Source organism: Strongylocentrotus purpuratus, unplaced genomic scaffold, assembly GCF_000002235.5.
Source record: "Strongylocentrotus purpuratus isolate Spur 01 unplaced genomic scaffold, Spur_5.0 spur5_scaffold_18, whole genome shotgun sequence".
NCBI lineage: Eukaryota > Metazoa > Echinodermata > Echinoidea > Camarodonta > Strongylocentrotidae > Strongylocentrotus > Strongylocentrotus purpuratus.
This window is the reverse complement of record NW_022145603.1, coordinates 1,806,800-1,829,714: the sequence shown is the minus strand read 5'-3', so window position 1 is coordinate 1,829,714 and position 22,915 is coordinate 1,806,800.

The following is a 22,915-nucleotide window of genomic DNA, read 5'->3' as shown; positions in this document are numbered from 1 at the left end:
GAAATATATTAACCACTTTTGAAATGACTATTTGTATTAGAGTATCGACTAATAATTACAAATTGTCTTAAGTTTTACTTTTACTCTTGCTTAAGGAGTATTCTAACAAATACTTTTCAGTCTGCATTTCGAATTTCAACATGAAAATTAAGTTGAACGATTGGTGATATTTTTTCTCGTCCTTGTAGTTTTCTGTGTTGATGCCACGGCCCCATGTGTGAACGGAGGGAGCTGTGCGGACGAGGAATGTACATGTGTATCGCCTTTTACTGGACCTCTATGCAGTGACGGTAAGATCTTTGAAATATATTAACCACTTTTGAAATGACTATTTATATTAGAGTATCGACTAATGATTACAAATTGTCTTAAGTTTATTTTTACTCTTGCTTAAGGAGTATTCTAACAAATACTTTTCCGTCTTACTGGCTAATAAGATGAACATTGTACTTTTGTCATCCATGCATTTCGAATTTCAACATGAAAAGTAACTTGAACGATTGGTGACATTTTCTCTCGTCCTTGTAGTTGTCTGTGTTGATGCCACGGCCCCATGTGTGAACGGAGGGAGCTGTGCGGACGAGGAATGTACATGTGTATCGCCTTTTACTGGACCTCTATGCAGTGACGGTAAGATCTTTGAAATATATTAACCACTTTTGAAATGACTATTTATATTAGAGTATCGACTAATGATTACAAATTGTCTTAAGTTTATTTTTACTCTTGCTTAAGGAGTATTCTAACAAATACTTTTCCGTCTTACTGGCTAATAAGATGAACATTGTACTTTTGTCATCCATGCATTTCGAATTTCAACATGAAAAGTAACTTGAACGATTGGTGACATTTTCTCTCGTCCATGTAGTTGTCTGTGTTGATGCCACGGCCCCATGTGTGAACGGAGGGAGCTGTGCGGACGAGGAATGTACATGTGTATCGCCTTTTACTGGACCTCTCTGCAGTGACGGTAATATCTTTTAAATACATTCACCCCTTTTTAAATGACTCTTTGTATTAGAGTATCGACTAATAATGACAAACTGTCTTAATTTTTTTTAAACTCTTGCTTGAGGAGCATTCTAACAAAGATTTACCTGTCTTACTGGCTTATAAGACGATCATTGAACATTTTACTTTTGTCATTCATGCATTTCGAATTTCAACGTGAAAAGTGAATTGAACGATTAGGGATAATTTCTCTCCTCCTTGTAGTTGTCTGTGTTGATGCCACGGCCCCATGTGTGAACGGAGGGAGCTGTGCGGACGAGGAATGTACATGTGTATCGCCTTTTACTGGACCTCTATGCAGTGACGGTAAGATCTTTGAAATACATTCACCCCTTTTTATTTTATTTTTTTGTATTAGAGTATCGACTAATAATTACAAATTGTCTTAGTTTATTTTAACGCTTGCTTAAAGAGCATTCTAGCAAAGACTTTTCCGTCTTACTGGCTAATAAGATGAACATATTACTTTTGTCATTCATGCATTTCGAATTTTAACATGAAAAGTAAGTTGAACGATTGGTGATATTTTCTTTCTTCCCTGTAGTTGTCTGTGTTGATGCCACGGCCCCATGCATGAACGGAGGGAGCTGTGCGGACGAGGAATGTACATGTGTATCGCCTTTTACTGGACCTCTATGCAGTGACGGTAAGATCTTTGAAATATATTAACCACTTTTGAAATGACTATTTGTATTAGAGTATCGACTAATAATTACAAATTGTCTTAAGTTTATTTTTACTCTTGCTTAAGGAGTATTCTAACAAATACTTTTCCGTCTTACTGGCTAATAAGATGAACATTGTACTTTTGTCATCCATGCATTTCGAATTTCAACGTGAAAAGTAACTTGAACGATTGGTGACATTTTCTCTCGTCCTTGTAGTTGTCTGTGTTGATGCCACGGCCCCATGTGTGAACGGAGGGAGCTGTGCGGACGAGGAATGTACATGTGTATCGCCTTTTACTGGACCTCTCTGCAGTGACGGTAAGATCTTTTAAATACATTCACCACTTTTGAAATGACTATTTGTATCAGAGTCTCAACAAATAATAACATATTGTCTGTGATCTCACTAATACACCGAGATTAAAAGGTGAAATACACCTCTACAAATGTAACATATTCTAAGAAAGGTTCACAAATAATCATATAATTAAATGACAATAATATGAGACTTAAATATGAAATTAACATAATTCAATGACTAAGGTAGATCCTAATTTTTAACTTGAATTTATTTTAACTCTTGCTTGAGGAGTATTCGAACAAAGACTTTTCCGTCTTACTGGCTAATAAGATGAAAATTGTACTTTTGTCATTCATGCATTTCGAATTTCAAAATGAAAAGTAAGTTGAACGATTGGTGATATTTTCTCTCGTCCTTGTAGTTGTCTGTGTTGATGCCACGGCCCCATGTGTGAACGGAGGGAGCTGTGCGGACGAGGAATGTACATGTGTATCGCCTTTTACTGGACCTCTATGCAGTGACGGTAAGATCTTTGAAATACATTCACCCCTTTTTAATTTTTTTTTTGTATTAGAGTATCGACTAATAATTACAAATTGTCTTAGTTTATTTTAACTCTTGCTTAAAGAGCATTCTAGCAAAGACTTTTCCGTCTTACTGGCTAATAAGATAAACATATTACTTTTGTCATTCATGCATTTCGAATTTTAACATGAAAAGTAAGTTGAACGATTGGGGATATTTTCTTTCTTCCCTGTAGTTGTCTGTGTTGATGCCACGGCCCCATGCATGAACGGAGGGAGCTGTGCGGACGAGGAATGTACATGTGTATCGCCTTTTACTGGACCTCTCTGCAGTGACGGTAAGATCTTTTAAATACATTCACAACTTTTGAAATGACTATTTGTATTAAAGTATCGACTAATAATTACAAATTGTCTTAAGTTTATTTTTACTCTTGCTTAAGGAGTATTCTAACAAATACTTTTCAGTCTGCATTTCGAATTTCAACATGAAAATTAAGTTGAACGATTGGTGATATTTTTTCTCGTCCTTGTAGTTGTCTGTGTTGATGCCACGGCCCCATGTGTGAACGGAGGGAGCTGTGCGGACGAGGAATGTACATGTGTATCGCCTTTTACTGGACCTCTATGCAGTGACGGTAAGATCTTTGAAATATATTAACCACTTTTGAAATGACTATTTGTATTAGAGTATCGACTAATAATTACAAATTGTCTTAAGTTTATTTTTACTCTTGCTTAAGGAGTATTCTAACAAATACTTTTCCGTCTTACTGGCTAGTAAGATGAACATTGTACTTTTGTCATCCATGCATTTCGAATTTCAACGTGAAAAGTAACTTGAACGATTGGTGACATTTTCTCTCGTCCTTGTAGTTGTCTGTGTTGATGCCACGGCCCCATGTGTGAACGGCGGGAGCTGTGCGGACGAGGAATGTACATGTGTATCGCCTTTTACTGGACCTCTCTGCAGTGACGGTAAGATCTTTTAAATACATTCACCACTTTTGAAATGACTATTTGTATCAGAGTCTCAACAAATAATTACATATTGTCTGTGATCTCACTAATACACCGAGATTAAAAGGTGAAATACACCTCTACAAATGTAACATATTCTAAGAAAGGTTCACAAATGATCATATAATTAAATGACAAACATATGAGACTTAAATATGAAATTAACATAATTCAATGACTAAGGTAGATCCTAATTTTTAACTTGAATTTATTTTAACTCTTGCTTGAGGAGTATTCGAACAAAGACTTTTCCGTCTTACTGGCTAATAAGATGAAAATTGTACTTTTGTCATTCATGCATTTCGAATTTCAAAATGAAAAGTAAGTTGAACGATTGGTGATATTTTCTCTCGTCCTTGTAGTTGTCTGTGTTGATGCCACGGCCCCATGTGTGAACGGAGGGAGCTGTGCGGACGAGGAATGTACATGTGTATCGCCTTTTACTGGACCTCTATGCAGTGACGGTAAGATCTTTGAAATATATTAACCACTTTTGAAATGACTATTTGTATTAGAGTATCGACTAATAATTACAAATTGTCTTAAGTTTATTTTTACTCTTGCTTAAGGAGTATTCTAACAAATACTTTTCCGTCTTACTGGCTAATAAGATGAACATTGTACTTTTGTCATCCATGCATTTCGAATTTCAACGTGAAAAGTAACTTGAACGATTGGTGACATTTTCTCTCGTCCTTGTAGTTGTCTGTGTTGATGCCACGGCCCCATGTGTGAACGGAGGGAGCTGTGCGGACGAGGAATGTACATGTGTATCGCCTTTTACTGGACCTCTATGCAGTGACGGTAAGATCTTTGAAATATATTAACCACTTTTGAAATGACTATTTGTATTAAAGTATCGACTAATAATTACAAATTGTCTTAAGTTTATTTTTACTCTTGCTTAAGGAGTATTCTAACAAATACTTTTCAGTCTGCATTTCGAATTTCAACATGAAAATTAAGTTGAACGATTGGTGATATTTTTTCTCGTCCTTGTAGTTGTCTGTGTTGATGCCACGGCCCCATGTGTGAACGGAGGGAGCTGTGCGGACGAGGAATGTACATGTGTATCGCCTTTTACTGGACCTCTATGCAGTGACGGTAAGATCTTTGAAATATATTAACCACTTTTGAAATGACTATTTGTATTAGAGTATCGACTAATAATTACAAATTGTCTTAAGTTTATTTTTACTCTTGCTTAAGGAGTATTCTAACAAATACTTTTCCGTCTTACTGGCTAACAAGATGAACATTGTACTTTTGTCATCCATGCATTTCGAATTTCAACGTGAAAAGTAACTTGAACGATTGGTGACATTTTCTCTCGTCCTTGTAGTTGTCTGTGTTGATGCCACGGCCCCATGTGTGAACGGAGGGAGCTGTGCGGACGAGGAATGTACATGTGTATCGCCTTTTACTGGACCTCTCTGCAGTGACGGTAACATCTTTTAAATACATTCACCACTTTTGAAATGACTATTTGTATCAGAGTCTCAACAAATAATTACATATTGTCTGTGATCTCACTAATACACCGAGATTAAAAGGTGAAATACACCTCTACAAATGTAACATATTCTAAGAAAGGTTCACAAATGATCATATAATTAAATGACAAACATATGAGACTTAAATATGAAATTAACATAATTCAATGACTAAGGTAGATCCTAATTTTTAACTTGAATTTATTTTAACTCTTGCTTGAGGAGTATTCGAACAAAGACTTTTCCGTCTTACTGGCTAATAAGATGAACATTGTACTTTTGTCATTCATGCATTTCGAATTTCAAAATGAAGAGTAAGTTGAACGATTGGTGACATTTTCTCTCGTCCTTGTAGTTGTCTGTGTTGATGCCACGGCCCCATGTGTGAACGAAGGGAGCTGTGCGGACGAGGAATGTACATGTGTATCGCCATTTACTGGACCTCTCTGCAGTGACGGTAAGATCTTTTAAATACATTCACCCCTTTTTAAATTACTTTTTGTATTAGAGTATCGACTAATAATTACAAACTGTCTTAATTTTGTTTAACTCTCGCTTGAGGAGCATTCTAACAAAGACTTATCCGTCTTACTGGCTTATAAGACGATCATTGAACATTTTACTTTTGTCATTCATGCATTTCGAATTTCAACGTGAAAAGTGAACGGAACTATTGGGGATATTTTCTCTCCTCCTTGTAGTTGTCTGTGTTGATGCCACGGCCCCATGTGTGAACGGAGGGAGCTGTGCGGACGAGGAATGTACATGTGTATCGCCTTTTACTGGACCTCTCTGCAGTGACGGTAAGATCTTTTAAATATATTCACTATTTTTTAAATTACTTTTTGTATTAGAGTATCGACTAATAATGACAAACTGTCTTAATTTTTTTTTTAACTCTCGCTTGAGGAGCATTCTAACAAAGACTTATCCGTCTTACTGGCTTATAAAACGATCATTGAACATTTTACTTTTGTCATTCATGCATTTCGAATGTCAACGTGAAAAGTGAATGGAACTATTGGGGATATTTTCTCTCCTTGTAGTTGTCTGTGTTGATGCCACGGCCCCATGTGTGAACGGAGGGAGCTGTGCGGACGAGGAATGTACATGTGTATCGCCTTTTACTGGACCTCTCTGCAGTGACGGTAAGATCTTTTAAATACATTCACCACTTTTAAAATGACCATTTGTATCAGAGTCTCAACAAATAATTACATATTGCCTGTAATCTCACTAATACACTGAGATTAAAAAGTGAAATACACCCCTACAAATGTAACATATTCTAAGAAAGGTTTACAGATGATCATTTAATTAAATGAAAAACATATGAGACTTAAATATGAAATTAACATAATTCAATGACTAAGGTAGATCCTAATCTTGAACTTGAGTTTTTTTTAACTCTTGCTTGAGGAGTATTCTAACAAAGACTTTTCCGTCTTACTGGCTAATAAGATGAACATTGTACTTTTGTCATTCATGCATTTCGAATTTCAACATGAAAAGTAAGTTGAACGATTGGGTATATTTTCTCTCCTCCTTGTAGTTGTCTGTGTTGATGCCACGGCCCCATGTGTGAACGGAGGGAGCTGTGCGGACGAGGAATGTACATGTGTATCGCCTTTTACTGGACCTCTCTGCAGTGACGGTAAGATCTTTTAAATACATTCACCCCTTTTTAAATTACTTTTTGTATTACAGTATCGACTAAAAATTACAAACTGTCTTGATTTTTTTTAACTCTCGCTTGAGGAGCATTCTAACAAAGACTTATCCGTCTTACTGGCTTATAAGACGATCATTGAACATTTTACTTTTGTCATTCATGCATTTCGAATTTCAACGTGAAAAGTGAACGGAACTATTGGGGATATTTTCTCTCCTCCTTGTAGTTGTCTGTGTTGATGCCACGGCCCCATGTGTGAACGGAGGGAGCTGTGCGGACGAGGAATGTACATGTGTATCGCCTTTTACTGGACCTCTCTGCAGTGACGGTAAGATCTTTGAAATATATTAACCACTTTTGAAGTGACTATTTGTATTAGAGTATCGACTAATAATTACAAATTGTCTTAAGTTTATTTTTACTCTTGCTTAAGGAGTATTCTAACAAATACTTTTCAGTCTGCATTTCGAATTTCAACATGAAAATTAAGTTGAACGATTGGTGATATTTTTTCTCGTCCTTGTAGTTGTCTGTGTTGATGCCGCGGCCCCATGTGTGAACGGAGGGAGCTGTGCGGACGAGGAATGTACATGTGTATCGCCTTTTACTGGACCTCTATGCAGTGACGGTAAGATCTTTGAAATATATTAACCACTTTTGAAATGACTATTTGTATTAGAGTATCGACTAATAATTACAAATTGCCTTAAGTTTATTTTTACTCTTGCTTAAGGAGTATTATAACAAATACTTTTCCGTCTTACTGGCTAATAAGATGAACATTGTACTTTTGTCATCCATGCATTTCGAATTTCAACATAAAAAGTAACTTGAACGATTGGTGACATTTTCTCTCGTCCTTGTAGTTGTCTGTGTTGATGCCACGGCCCCATGTGTGAACGGAGGGAGCTGTGCGGACGAGGAATGTACATGTGTATCGCCTTTTACTGGACCTCTCTGCAGTGACGGTAAGATCTTTTAAATACATTTACCACTTTTGAAATGACTATTTGTATCAGAGTCTCAACAAATAATTACATATTGTCTGTGATCCCACTAATACACCGAGATTAAAAGGTGAAATACACCTCTACAAATGTAACATATTCTAAGAAAGGTTCACAAATGATCATATAATTAAATGACAAACATATGAGACTTAAATATGAAATTAACATCATTCAATGACTAAGGTAGATCCTAATTTTTAACTTGAATTTATTTTAACTCTTGCTTGAGGAGTATTCTAACAAAGACTTTTCCATCTTACTGGCTAATAAGATGAACATTGTACTTTTGTCATTCATGCATTTCGAATTTCAAAATGAAAAGTAAGTTGAACGATTGGTGACATTTTCTCTCGTCCTTGTAGTTGTCTGTGTTGATGCCACGGCCCCATGTGTGAACGGAGGGAGCTGTGCGGACGAGGAATGTACATGTGTATCGCCTTTTACTGGACCTCTATGCAGTGACGGTAAGATCTTTGAAATACATTCACCCCTTTTTAATTTTTTTTTTGTATTAGAGTATCGACTAATAATTACAAATTGTCTTAATTTTTTTTAACTCTCGCTTGAGGAGCATTCTAACAAAGACTTATCCGTCTTACTGGCTTATAAGACGATCATTGAACATTTTACAATTGTCATTCATGCATTTCGAGTTTCAACGTGAAAAGTGAACGGAACTATTGGGGATATTTTTTCTCCTCCTTGTAGTTGTCTGTGTTGATGCCACGGCCCCATGCGTGAACGGAGGGAGCTGTGCGGACGAGGAATGTACATGTGTATCGCCTTTTACTGGACCTCTCTGCAGTAACAGTAAGATCTTTCAAATACATTCACCCCTTTTTAAATTACTTTTTGTATTAGAGTATCGACTAATAATTACAAACTGTCTTAATTTTTTGTTTAACTCTCGCTTGTGGAGCATTCTAACAAAGACTTATCCGTCTTACTGGCTTATAAGACGATCATTGAACATTTTACTTTTGTCATTCATGCATTTCGAATTTCAACGTGAAAAGTGAATTGAACGATTGGGGATATTTTCTCTCCTCCTTGTAGTTGTCTGTGTTGATGCCACGGCCCCATGTGTGAACGGAGGGAGCTGTGCGGACGAGGAATGTACATGTGTATCGCCTTTTACTGGACCTCTATGCAGTGACGGTAAGATCTTTTAAATACATTCACCACTTTTAAAATGACCATTTGTATCAGAGTCTCAACAAATAATTACATATTGCCTGTAATCTCACTAATACACTGAGATTAAAAGGTGAAATACACCCCTACAAATGTAACATATTCTAAGAAAGGTTCATAGATGATCATTTAATTAAATGACAAACATATGAGACTTAAATATGAAATTAACATAATTCAATGACTAAGGTAGATCCTAATCTTTAACTTGAGTTTTTTTTAACTCTTGCTTGAGGAGTATTCTAACAAAGACTTTTCCATCTTACTGGCTAATAAGATGAACATTGTACTTTTGTCATTCATGCATTTCGAATTTCAACATGAAAAGTAAGTTGAACGATTGGTGATATTTTGTCTCCTCCTTGTAGTTGTCTGTGTTGATGCCACGGCCCCATGTGTGAACGGAGGGAGCTGTGCTGACGAGGAATGTACATGTGTATCGCCTTTTACTGGACCTCTCTGCAGTGACGGTTAGATCTTTTAAATATATTCACTATTTTTAAATGACTTTTTGTATTAGAGTATCGACTAATAATTACAAATTGTCTTAAGTTTATTTTTACTCTTGCTTAAGGAGTATTCTAACAAATACTTTTCCTTCTTGCTGGCTAATAAGATGATCATTGTACTTTTGTCATTCATGCATTTCGAATTTCAACATGAAAAGTTAGTTGAACGATTAGGGATTTTTTCTCTCCTCCTTGTAGTTGTCTGTGTTGATGACACGGCCCCATGTGTGAACGGAGGGAGCTGTGCGGACGAGGAATGTACATGTGTATCGCCTTTTACTGGACCTCTCTGCAGTGACGGTAAGATCTTTTAAATACATTCACCACTTTTGAAATGACTATTTGTATCAGAGTCTCAACAAATAATTACATATTGTCTGTGATCTCACTATAGACTGAGATTAAAAGGTGAAGAACACCTCTACAAATGTAACATATTCTAAGGAAGGTTCACAAATGATCATATCATTAAATGACAAACATATGAGACTTAAATATGAAAAGAACATAATTCAATGACTAAGGTAGATCCTAATCTTTAACTTGAGTTTATTTTAACTCTTGCTTGAGGAGTATTCTAACAAAGACTTTTCCATCTTACTGGCTAATAAGATGAACATTGTACTTTTGTCATTCATGCATTTCGAATTTCAACATGAAAAGTAAGTTGAACGATTGGTGACATTTTCTCTCGTCCCTGTAGTTGTCTGTGTTGATGCCACCGCCCCATGTGTGAACGGAGGGAGCTGTGCGGACGAGGAATGTACATGTGTATCGCCTTTTACTGGACCTCTATGCAGTGACGGTAAGATCTTTTAAATACATCACCACTTTTGAAATGACTATTTGTATCAGAGTCTCAACAAATAATTACATATTGTTTGTGATCTCACTATAGACTGAGATTAAAAGGTGAAATACACCTCTACAAATGTAACATATTCTAAGGAAGGTTCACAAATGATCATATAATTAAATGACAAACATATGAGACTTAAATATGAAATTAACATAATTCAATGACCAAGGTAGATCCTAATTTTTAACTTTAATTTATTTTAACTCTTGCTTGAGGAGTATTCGAACAAAGACTTTTCCGTCTTACTGGCTAATAAGATGAACATTGTACTTTTGTCATTCATGCATTTCGAATTTCAAAATGAAAAGTAAGTTGAACGATTGGTGTTATTTTCTCTCGTCCTTGTAGTTGTCTGTGTTGATGCCACGGCCCCATGTGTGAACGGAGGGAGCTGTGCGGACGAGGAATGTACATGTGTATCGCCTTTTACTGGACCTCTCTGCAGTGACGGTAAGATCTTTTAAATACATTCACCCCTTTTTAAATTACTTTTTGTATTAGAGTATCGACTAATAATTACAAACTGTCTTAATTTTTTTTAACTCTCGCTTGAGGAGCATTCTAACAAAGACTTATCCGTCTTACTGGCTTATAAGACGATCATTGAACATTTTACAATTGTCATTCATGCATTTCGAATTTCAACGTGAAAAGTGAACGGAACTATTGGGGATATTTTCTCTCGTCCTTGTAGTTGTCTGTGTTGATGCCACGGCCCCATGTGTGAACGGAGGGAGCTGTGCGGACGAGGAATGTACATGTGTATCGCCTTTTACTGGACCTCTATGCAGTGACGGTAAGATCTTTGAAATACATTCACCCCTTTTTATTTATTTTTTTTGTATTAGAGTATCGACTAATAATTACAAATTGTCTTAAGTTTATTTTTACTCTTGCTTAAGGAGCATTCTAACAAATACTTTTCCATCTTGCTGGCTAATAAGATGATCATTGTACTTTTGTCATTCATGCATTTCGAATTTCAACATGAAAAGTAAGTTGAACGATTGGTGACATTTTCTCTCGTCCCTGTAGTTGTCTGTGTTGATGCCACAGCCCCATGTGTGAACGGAGGGAGCTGTGCGGACGAGGAATGTACATGTGTATCGCCTTTTACTGGACCTCTATGCAGTGACGGTAAGATCTTTTAAATACATTCACCACTTTTGAAATGACTATTTGTATTAGAGTCTCAACAAGTAATTACATATTGTCTGTGATCTCACTATAGACTGAGATTAAAAGGTGAAATACACCACTACAAATGTTACATATTCTAAGGAAGGTTCACAAATGATCATATAATTAAATGACAAACATATGAGACTTAAATATGAAATTAACATAAATCAATGACTAAGGTAGGTCCTTATCTTTAACTTGAGTTTATTTTAACTCTTGCTTAAAGAGCATTCGAACAAAGACTTCTCCGTGTTACTGGCTGATAAGACGATCATTGAACATTTTACTTTTGTCATTCATGCATTTCGAATTTCAACATGAAAATTAAGTTGAACGAGTGGTGATATTTTTTCTCGTCCTTGTAGTTGTCTGTGTTGATGCCACGGCCCCATGTGTGAACGGAGGGAGCTGTGCGGACAAGGAATGTACATGTGTATCGCCTTTTACTGGACCTCTCTGCAGTGACGGTAAGATCTTTTAAATACATTCACCACTTTTGAAATGACTATTTGTATCAGAGTCTCAACAAATAATTACATATTGTCTGTGATCTCACTAATACACTGAGATTAAAAGGTGAAAACACCTCTACAAATGTAACATATTCTAAGGAAGGTTCACAAATGATCATATAATTAAATGACAAACATATGAGACTTAAATATGAAATTAACATAATTCAATGACTAAGGTAGATCCTAATCTTTAACTTGAGTTTATTTTAACTCTTGCTTGAGTAGTATTCTAACAAAGACTTTTCCGTCTTACTGGCTAATAAGATGAACATTGTACTTTTGTCATTCATGCATTTCGAATTTCAACATGAAAAGTAAGTTGAACGATTGGTGATATTTTCTCTCGTCCTTGTAGTTGTCTGTGTTGATGCCACGGCCCCATGTGTGAACGGAGGGAGCTGTGTGGACGAGGAATGTACATGTGTATCGCCTTTTACTGGACCTCTATGCAGTGACGGTAAGATCTTTCAAATATATTAACCACTTTTGAAATGACTATTTGTATTAGAGTATCGACTCATAATTACAAATTGTCTTAAGTTTATTTTTACTCTTGCTTAAGGAGTATTCTAACAAATACTTTCCGTCTTACTGGCTAATAAGATGAACATTTTACTTTTGTCATTTATGCATTTCGAATTTCAACATGAAAAGTAAGTTGAACGAGTGGTGATATTTTTTCTCGTCCTTGTAGTTGTCTGTGTTGATGCCACGGCCCCATGTGTGAACGGAGGGAGCTGTGCGGACAAGGAATGTACATGTGTATCGCCTTTTACTGGACCTCTCTGCAGTGACGGTAAGATCTTTTAAATACATTCACCACTTTTGAAATGACTATTTGTATCAGAGTCTCAACAAATAATTACATATTGTCTGTGATCTCACTAATACACTGAGATTAAAAGGTGAAAACACCTCTACAAATGTAACATATTCTAAGGAAGGTTCACAAATGATCATATAATTAAATGACAAACATATGAGACTTAAATATGAAATTAACATAATTCAATGACTAAGGTAGATCCTAATCTTTAACTTGAGTTTATTTTAACTCTTGCTTGAGGAGTATTCTAACAAAGACTTTTCCGTCTAACTGGCTAATAAGATGAACATTGTACTTTTGTCATTCATGCATTTCGAATTTCAACATGAAAAGTAAGTTGAACGATTGGTGATATTTTCTCTCGTCCTTGTAGTTGTCTGTGTTGATGCCACGGCCCCATGTGTGAACGGAGGGAGCTGTGTGGACGAGGAATGTACATGTGTATCGCCTTTTACTGGACCTCTATGCAGTGACGGTAAGATCTTTTAAATATATTCACTATTTTTAAATGACTTTTTGTATTAGAGTATCGACTAATAATTACAAATTGTCTTAAGTTTATTTTTACTCTTGCTTAAGGAGTATTCTAACAAAGACTTTTCCATCTTACTGGCTAATAAGATGAACATTGTACTTTTGTCATTCATGCATTTCGAATTTCAACATGAAAAGTAAGTTGAACGATTGGGGATATTTTCTCTCGTCCCTGTAGTTGTCTGTGTTGATGCCACGGCCCCATGCATGAACGGAGGGAGCTGTGTGGACGAGGAATGTACATGTGTATCGCCTTTTACTGGACCTCTATGCAGTGACGGTAAGATCTTTTAAATATATTAACCACTTTTGAAATGACTATTTGTATTAGAGTATCGACTCATAATTACAAATTGTCTTAAGTTTATTTTTACTCTTGCTTAAGGAGTATTCTAACAAATACTTTCCGTCTTACTGGCTAATAAGATGAACATTTTACTTTTGTCATTTATGCATTTCGAATTTCAACATGAAAAGTAAGTTGAATGATTGGGTATATTTTCTCTCCTCCGTGTAGTTGTCTGTGTTGATGCAACGGCCCCATGTGTGAACGGAGGGAGCTGTGCGGATGAGGAATGTACATGTGTATCGCCTTTTACTGGACCTCTCTGCAGTGACGGTTAGATCTTTTAAATATATTCACTATTTTTAAATGACTTTTTGTATTAGAGTATCGACTAATAATTACAAATTGTCTTAAGTTTATTTTTACTCTTGCTTAAGGAGTATTCTAACAAAGACTTTTCCATCTTACTGGCTAATAAGATGAACATTGTACTTTTGTCATTCATGCATTTCGAATTTCAACATGAAAAGTAAGTTGAACGATTGGGGATATTTTCTCTCGTCCCTGTAGTTGTCTGTGTTGATGCCACGGCCCCATGCATGAACGGAGGGAGCTGTGCGGACGAGGAATGTACATGTGTATCGCCTTTTACTGGACCTCTCTGCAGTGACGGTAAAATCTTTTAAATACATTTACCACTTTTGAAATTACTATTTGTATCAGAGTTTCAACAAATAATTACATATTGTCTGTGATCTCACTAATACACTGAGATTAAAAGATGAAATACACCTCTACAAATGTAACATATTCTAAGAAAGGTTCACAAATGATCATGTAATTAAATGACAAACATATGAGACTTAAATATGAAATTAACATAATTCAATGACTAAGGAAGATCCTAATTTTTAACTTTTATTTTTTTTAACTCTTGCTTGAGGAGTATTCGAACAAACTTTTCCGTCTTACTGGCTAATAAGATGAACATTGTACTTTTGTCATTCATGCATTTCGAATTTCAAAATGAAAAGTAAGTTGAACGATTGGTGACATTTTCTCTCGTCCTTGTAGTTGTCTGTGTTGATGCCACGGCCCCATGTGTGAACGGAGGGAGCTGTGCGGACGAGGAATGTACATGTGTATCGCCTTTTACTGGACCTCTCTGCAGTGACGGTAAGATCTTTTAAATACATTCACCACTTTTGAAATGACTATTTGTATCAGAGTCTCAACAAATAATTACATATTGTCTGTGATCTCACTAATACACCGAGATTAAAAGGTGAAATACACCTCTACAAATGTAACATATTCTAAGAAAGGTTCACAAATGATCATGTAATTAAATGACAAACATATGAGACTTAAATATGAAATTAACATAATTCAATGACTAAGGTATATCCTAATTTTTAACTTGAATTTATTTTAACTCTTGCTTGAGGAGTATTCTAACAAAGACTTTTCCGTCTTACTCGCTAATAAGATGAACATTGTACTTTTGTCATTCATGCATTTCAAATTTTTAACGTGAAAAGTGAATTGAACGATTGGGGATATTTTCTCTCCTCCTTGTAGTTGTCTGTGTTGATGCCACGGCCCCATGTGTGAACGGAGGGAGCTGTGCGGACGAGGAATGTACATGTGTTACGCCTTTTACTGGACCTCTCTGCAGTGACGGTAAGATCTTTTAAATACATTTACCACTTTTGAAATGACTATTTGTATCAGAGCCTCAACAAATAATTACATATTGTCTGTGATCTCACTAATTCACTGAGATTAAAAGATGAAATACACCTCTACAAATGTAACATATTCTAAAAAAGGTTCAGAAATGATCATATAATTAAATGACAAACATATGAGACTTAAATATGAAATTAACATAATTCAATGACTAAGGTATATCCTAATTTTTAACTTGAATTTATTTTAACTCTTGCTTGAGGAGTATTCTAACAAAGACTTTTCCGTCTTACTCGCTAATAAGATGAACATTGTACTTTTGTCATTCATGCATTTCGAATTTCAACATGAAAAGTAAGTTGAACGATTGGGGATATATTTTCTTTCTTCCCTGTAGTTGTCTGTGTTGATGCCACGGCCCCATGCATGAACGGAGGGAGCTGTGCGGACGAGGAATGCACATGTGTATCGCCTTTTACTGGACCTCTATGCAGTGACGGTAAGATCTTTTAAATACATTCAACCCTTTTAAATTACTTTTTGTATTAGAGTATCGACTAATAATTACAAACTGTCTTAAGTTTATTTTTACTCTTGCTTAAGGAGTATTCAAAGAAATACTTATCCTTTTACTGGCTGATAAGAAGATCATTGAACATTTTACTTTTGTCATTCATGCATTTCGAATGTCAACGTGAAAAGTGAATGGAACTATTGGGGATATTTTCTCTCCTCCGTGTAGTTGTCTGTGTTGATGCCACGGCCCCATGTGTGAACGGAGGGAGCTGTGCGGACGAAGAATGTACATGTGTATCGCCTTTTACTGGACCTCTCTGCAGTGACGGTAAGATCTTTTAAATATATTCACTATTTTTTAAATGACTTTTTGTATTAGAGTATCGACTAATAATTACAAATTGTCTTAAGTTTATTTTTACTCTTGCTTAAGGAGTATTCTAACAAATACTTTTCCGTCATACTGGCTAATAAGATGAACATTGTACTTTTGTCATTCATGCATTTTGAATTTCAACATGAAAAGTAAGTTGAACGATTGGTGATATTTTCTCTCTTCCTTGTAGTTGTCTGTGTTGATGCCACGGCCCCATGTGTGAACGGAGGGAGCTGTGCGGACGAGGAATGTACATGTGTATCGCCTTTTACTGGACCTCTCTGCAGTGACGGTAAGATCTTTTAAATACATTCACCACTTTTAAAATGACCATTTGTATCAGAGTCTCAACAAATAATTACATATTTCCTGTGATCTCACTAATACACTGAGATTAAAAGATGAAGTACACCCCTACAAATGTAACATATTCTAAGAAAGGTTCACAGATGATCATTTAATAAAATGTCAAACATATGAGACTTAAATATGAAATTAACATAATTCAATGACTAAGGTAAATCCTAATCTTAAACTTGAGTTTTTTTTAACTCTTGCTTGAGGAGTATTCTAACAAAGACTTTTCCGTCTTACTGGCTAATAAGATGAACATTGTACTTTTGTCATTCATGCATTTCGAATTTCAACATGAAAAGTAAGTTGAACGATTGGGTATATTTTCTCTCCTCCTTGTAGTTGTCTGTGTTGATGCATCGGCCCCATGCGTGAACGGAGGGAGCTGTGCGGACGAGGAATGTACATGTGTATCGCCTTTTACTGGACCTCTATGCAGTGACGGTAAGATCTTTGAAATATATTAACCACTTTTGAAATGACTATTTGTATTAGAGTATCGACTAATAATTACAAATTGTCTTAAGTTTATTTTTACTATTGCTTAAGGAGTATTCTAACAAATACTTTTACGTCTTACTGGCTAATAAGATGAACATTGTACTTTTGTCATTCATGCATTTCGAATTTCAACATGAAAAGTAATTTGAACGATTGGTGACATTTTCTCTCGTCCTTGTAGTTGTCTGTGTTGATGCGACGGCCCCATGTGTGAACGGAGGGAGCTGTGCGGACGAGGAATGTACATGTGTATCACCTTTTACTGGACCTCTCTGCAGTGACGGTAAGATCTTTTAAATACATTCACCCCTTTTTAAATTACTTTTTGTATTACAGTATCGACTAATAATGACAAACTGTCTTAATTTTTTTTTAAACTCTCGCTTGAGGAGCATTCTAACAAAGACTTATCCGTCTTACTGGCTTATAAGACGATCATTGAATATTTTACTTTTGTCATTCATGCATTTCGAATTTCAACGTGAAAAGTGAACGGAACTATTGGGGATATTTTCTCTCCTCCTTGTAGTTGTCTGTGTTGATGCCACGGCCCCATGTGTGAACGGAGGGAGCTGTGCGGACGAGGAATGTACATGTGTATCGCCTTTTACTGGACCTCTCTGCAGTGACGGTATGATCTTTTAAATATATTCACTATTTTTTAAATGACTTTTTGTATTAGAGTATCGACTAATAATTACAAATTGTCTTAGTTTATTTTAACTCTTGCTTGAGGAGTATTCTAACAAAGACTTTTCCGTCTTACTGGCTAATAAGATGAACATTGTACTTTTGTCATTCATGCATTTCGAATTTTAACATGAAAAGTAAGTTGAACGATTGGGGATATTTTCTTTCTTCCCTGTAGTTGTCTGTGTTGATGCCACGGCCCCATGCATGAACGGAGGGAGCTGTGCGGACAAGGAATGTACATGTGTATCGCCTTTTACTGGACCTCTATGCAGTGACGGTAAGATCTTTGAAATATATTAACCACTTTTGAAATGACTATTTGTATTAGAGTATCGACTAATAATTACAAATTGTCTCAAGTTGATTTTTACTCTCGCTTCAGGAGTATTCTAACAAATACTTTTCAGTCTGCATTTCGAATTTCAACATGAAAAGTAAGTTGAACGATTGGTGATATTTTTTCTCGTCCTTGTAGTTGTCTGTGTTGATGCCACGGCCCCATGTGTGAACGGAGGGAGCTGTGCGGACGAGGAATGTACATGTGTATCGCCTTTTACTGGACCTCTATGCAGTGACGGTAAGATCTTTGAAATATATTAACCACTTTTGAAATGACTATTTGTATTAGAGTATCGACTAATAATTACAAATTGTCTTAAGTTTATTTTTACTATTCCTTAAGGAGTATTCTAACAAATACTTTTACGTCTTACTGGCTAATAAGATGAACATTGTACTTTTGTCATTCATGCATTTCGAATTTCAACATGAAAAGTAATTTGAACGATTGGTGACATTTTCTCTCGTCCTTGTAGTTGTCTGTGTTGATGCCACGGCCCCATGTGTGAACGGAGGGAGCTGTGCGGACGAGGAATGTACATGTGTATCGCCTTTTACTGGACCTCTCTGCAGTGACGGTAAGATCTTTTAAATACATTTACCACTTTTGAAATGACTATTTGTATCAGAGTCTCAACAAATAATTACATATTGTTTGTGATCTCACTAATACACCGAGATTAAAAGGTGAAATACACCTCTACAAATGTAACATATTCTAAAAAAGGTTCACAAATGATCATATAATTAAATGACAAACATATGAGACTTAAATATGAAATTAACATAATTCAATGACTAAGGTAGATCCTAATTTTTAACTTGAATTTATTTTAATTCTTGCTTGAGGAGTATTCGAACAAAGACTTTTCCGTCTTACTGGCTAATAAGATGAACATTGTACTTTTGTCATTCATGCATTTCGAATTTCAAAATGAAAAGTAAGTTGAACGATTGGTGACATTTTCTCTCGTCCTTGTAGTTGTCTGTGTTGATGCCACGGCCCCATGTGTGAACGGAGGAAGCTGTGCGGACGAGGAATGTACATGTGTATCGCCTTTTACTGGACCTCTCTGCAGTGACGGTAAGATCTTTTAAATACATTCACCCCTTTTGTAAATTACTTTTTGTATTAGAGTATCGACTAATAATTACAAACTGTCTTAATTTTTTTTAACTCTCGCTTGAGGAGCATTCTAACAAAGACTTATCCGTCTTACTGGCTTATAAGACGATCATTGAACATTTTACTTTTGTCATTCATGCATTTCGAATTTCAACGTGAAAAGTGAATGGAACTATTGGGGATATTTTCTCTCCTTGTAGTTGTCTGTGTTGATGCCACGGCCCCATGCATGAACGGAGGGAGCTGTGCGGACGAGGAATGTACATGTGTATCGCCTTTTACTGGACCTCTATGCAGTGACGGTAAGATCTTTCAAATATATTAACCACTTTTGAAATGACTATTTGTATTAGAGTATCGACTAATAATTACAAATTAATTAAGTTTATTTTTACTCTTGCTTAAGGAGTATTCTAACAAATACTTTTCCGTCTTACTGGCTAATAAGATGAACATTGTACATTTGTCATCCATGCATTTCGAATTTCAACATGAAAAGTAACTTGAACGATTGGTGATATTTTTTCTCGTCCTTGTAGTTGTCTGTGTTGATGCCACGGTCCCATGTGTGAACGGAGGGAGCTGTGCGGACGAGGAATGTACATGTGTATCGCCTTTTACTGGACCTCTATGCAGTGACGGTAAGATCTTTTAAATACATTCAACCCTTTTTAATTTTTTTTTTTGTATTAGAGTATCGACTAATAATTACAAATTGTCTTAGTTTATTTTAACTCTTGCTTAAAGAGCATTCTAGCAAAGACTTCTCCGTCTTACTGGCTGATAAGACGATCATTGAACATTGTACTTTTGTCATTCATGCATTTCGCATTTCAACATGAAAAGTGAATGGAACTATTGGGGATATTTTCTCTCCTCCTTGTAGTTGTCTGTGTTGATGCCACGGCCCCATGTGTGAACGGAGGGAGCTGTGCGGACGAGGAATGTACATGTGTATCGCCTTTTACTGGACCTCTATGCAGTGACGGTAAGATCTTTGAAATATATTAACCACTTTTGAAATGACTATTTGTATTAGAGTATCGACTAATAATTACAAATTGTCTTAGTTTATTTTAACTCTTGCTTAAGGAGTATTCTAACAAATACTTTTCAGTCTGCATTTCGAATTTCAACATGAAAAGTAAGTTGAACGATTGGTGATATTTTTTCTCGTCCTTGTAGTTGTCTGTGTTGATGCCACGGCCCCATGTGTGAACGGAGGGAGCTGTGCGGACGAGGAATGTACATGTGTATCGCCTTTTACTGGACCTCTATGCAGTGACGGTAAGATCTTTGAAATATAATTAACCACTTTTGAAATGACTATTTGTATTAGAGTATCGACTAATAATTACAAATTGTCTTAAGTTTATTTTTACTCTTGCTTAAGGAGTATTCTAACAAATACTTTTTCGTCTTACTGGCTAATAAGATGAACATTGTACTTTTGTCATCCATGCATTTCGAATTTCAACATGAAAAGTAACTTGAACGATTGGTGACATTTTCTCTCGTCCTTGTAGTTGTCTGTGTTGATGCCACGGCCCCATGTGTGAACGGAGGGAGCTGTGCGGACGAGGAATGTACATGTGTATCGCCTTTTACTGGACCTCTCTGCAGTGACGGTAAGATCTTTTAAATACATTCACCACTTTTGAAATGACTATTTGTATCAGAGTCTCAACAAATAATTACATATTGTCTGTGATCTCACTAATACACCGAGATTAAAAGGTGAAATACACCTCTACAAATGTAACATATTCTAAGAAAGGTTCACAAATGATCATATAATTAAATGACAAACATATGAGACTTAAATATGAAATTAACATAATTCAATGACTAAGGAAGATCCTAATTTTTAACTTTAATTTTTTTTAACTCTTGCTTGAGGAGTATTCGAACAAACTTTTCCGTCTTACTGGCTAATAAGATGAACATTGTACTTTTGTCATTCATGCATTTCGAATTTCAAAATGAAAAGTAAGTTGAACGATTGGTGACATTTTCTCTCGTCCTTGTAGTTGTCTGTGTTGATGCCACGGCCCCATGTGTGAACGGAGGGAGCTGTGCGGACGAGGAATGTACATGTGTATCGCCTTTTACTGGACCTCTCTGCAGTGACGGTAAGATCTTTTAAATACATTCACCCCTTTTTAAATTACTTTTTGTATTACAGTATCGACTAATAATTACAAACTGTCTAGATTTTTTTTAAACTCTCGCTTGAGGAGCATTCTAACAAAGACTTTTCCGTCTTACTGGCTTATAAGACGATCATTGAACATTTTACTTTTGTCATTCATGCATTTCGAATTTCAACGTGAAAAGTGAACGGAACTATTGGGGATATTTTCTCTCCTCCTTGTAGTTGTCTGTGTTGATGCCAAGGCCCCATGTGTGAACGGAGGGAGCTGTGCGGAAGAGGAATGTACATGTGTATCGCCTTTCACTGGACCTCTCTGCAGTGACAGTAAGATCTTTCAAATACATTCACCCCTTTTTAAATTACTTTTTGTATTAGAGTATCGACTAATAATTACAAACTGTCTTAATTTTTTTTTTAACTCTCGCTTGAGGAGCATTTTAACAAAGACTTATCCGTCTTACTGGCTTATAAGACGATCATTGAACATTTTACTTTTATCATTCATGCATTTCGAATTTCAACGTGAAAAGTGAATGGAACTATTGGGGATATTTTCTCTCCTTGTAGTTGTCTGTGTTGATGCCACGGCCCCATGTGTGAACGGAGGGAGCTGTGCGGACGAGGAATGTACATGTGTATCGCCTTTTACTGGACCTCTCTGCAGTGACGGTAAGATCTTTTAAATATATTCACTATTTTTTAAATGATTTTTTGTATAAGAGTATCGACTAATAATTACAAATTGTCTTAAGTTTATTTTTACTCTTGCTTAAGGAGTATTCTAACAAATACTTATCCTTTTACTGGCTGATAAGAAGATCATTGAACATTTTACTTTTGTCATTCATGCATTTCGAATGTCAACGTGAAAAGTGAATGGAACTATTGGGGATATTTTCTCTCCTTGTAGTTGTCTGTGTTGATGCCACGGCCCCATGTGTGAACGGAGGGAGCTGTGCGGACGAGGAATGTACATGTGTATCGCCTTTTACTGGACCTCTCTGCAGTGACGGTAAGATCTTTTAAATACATTCACCACTTTTAAAATGACCATTTGTATCAGAGTCTCAACAAATAATTACATATTGCCTGTAATCTCACTAATACACTGAGATTAAAAGGAGAAATACACCCCTACAAATGTAACATATTTTAAGAAAGGTTCACAGATGATCATTTAATTAAATGACAAACATATGAGACTTAAATATGAAATTAACATAATTCAATGACTAAGGTAGATCCTAATCTTTAACTTGAGTTTTTTTTAACTTTTGCTCGAGGAGTATTCTAACAAAGACTTTTCCGTCTTACTGGCTAATAAGATGAACATTGTACTTTTGTCATTCATGCATTTCGAATTTCAAGATGAAAAGTAAGTTGAACGATTGGGTATATTTCTCTTCTCCTTGTAGTTGTCTGTGTTGATGCATCGGCCCCATGCGTGAACGGAGGGAGCTGTGCGGACGAGGAATGTACATGTGTATCGCCTTTTACTGGACCTCTCTGCAGTGACGGTAAGATCTTTGAAATATATTAACCACTTTTGAAATGACTAT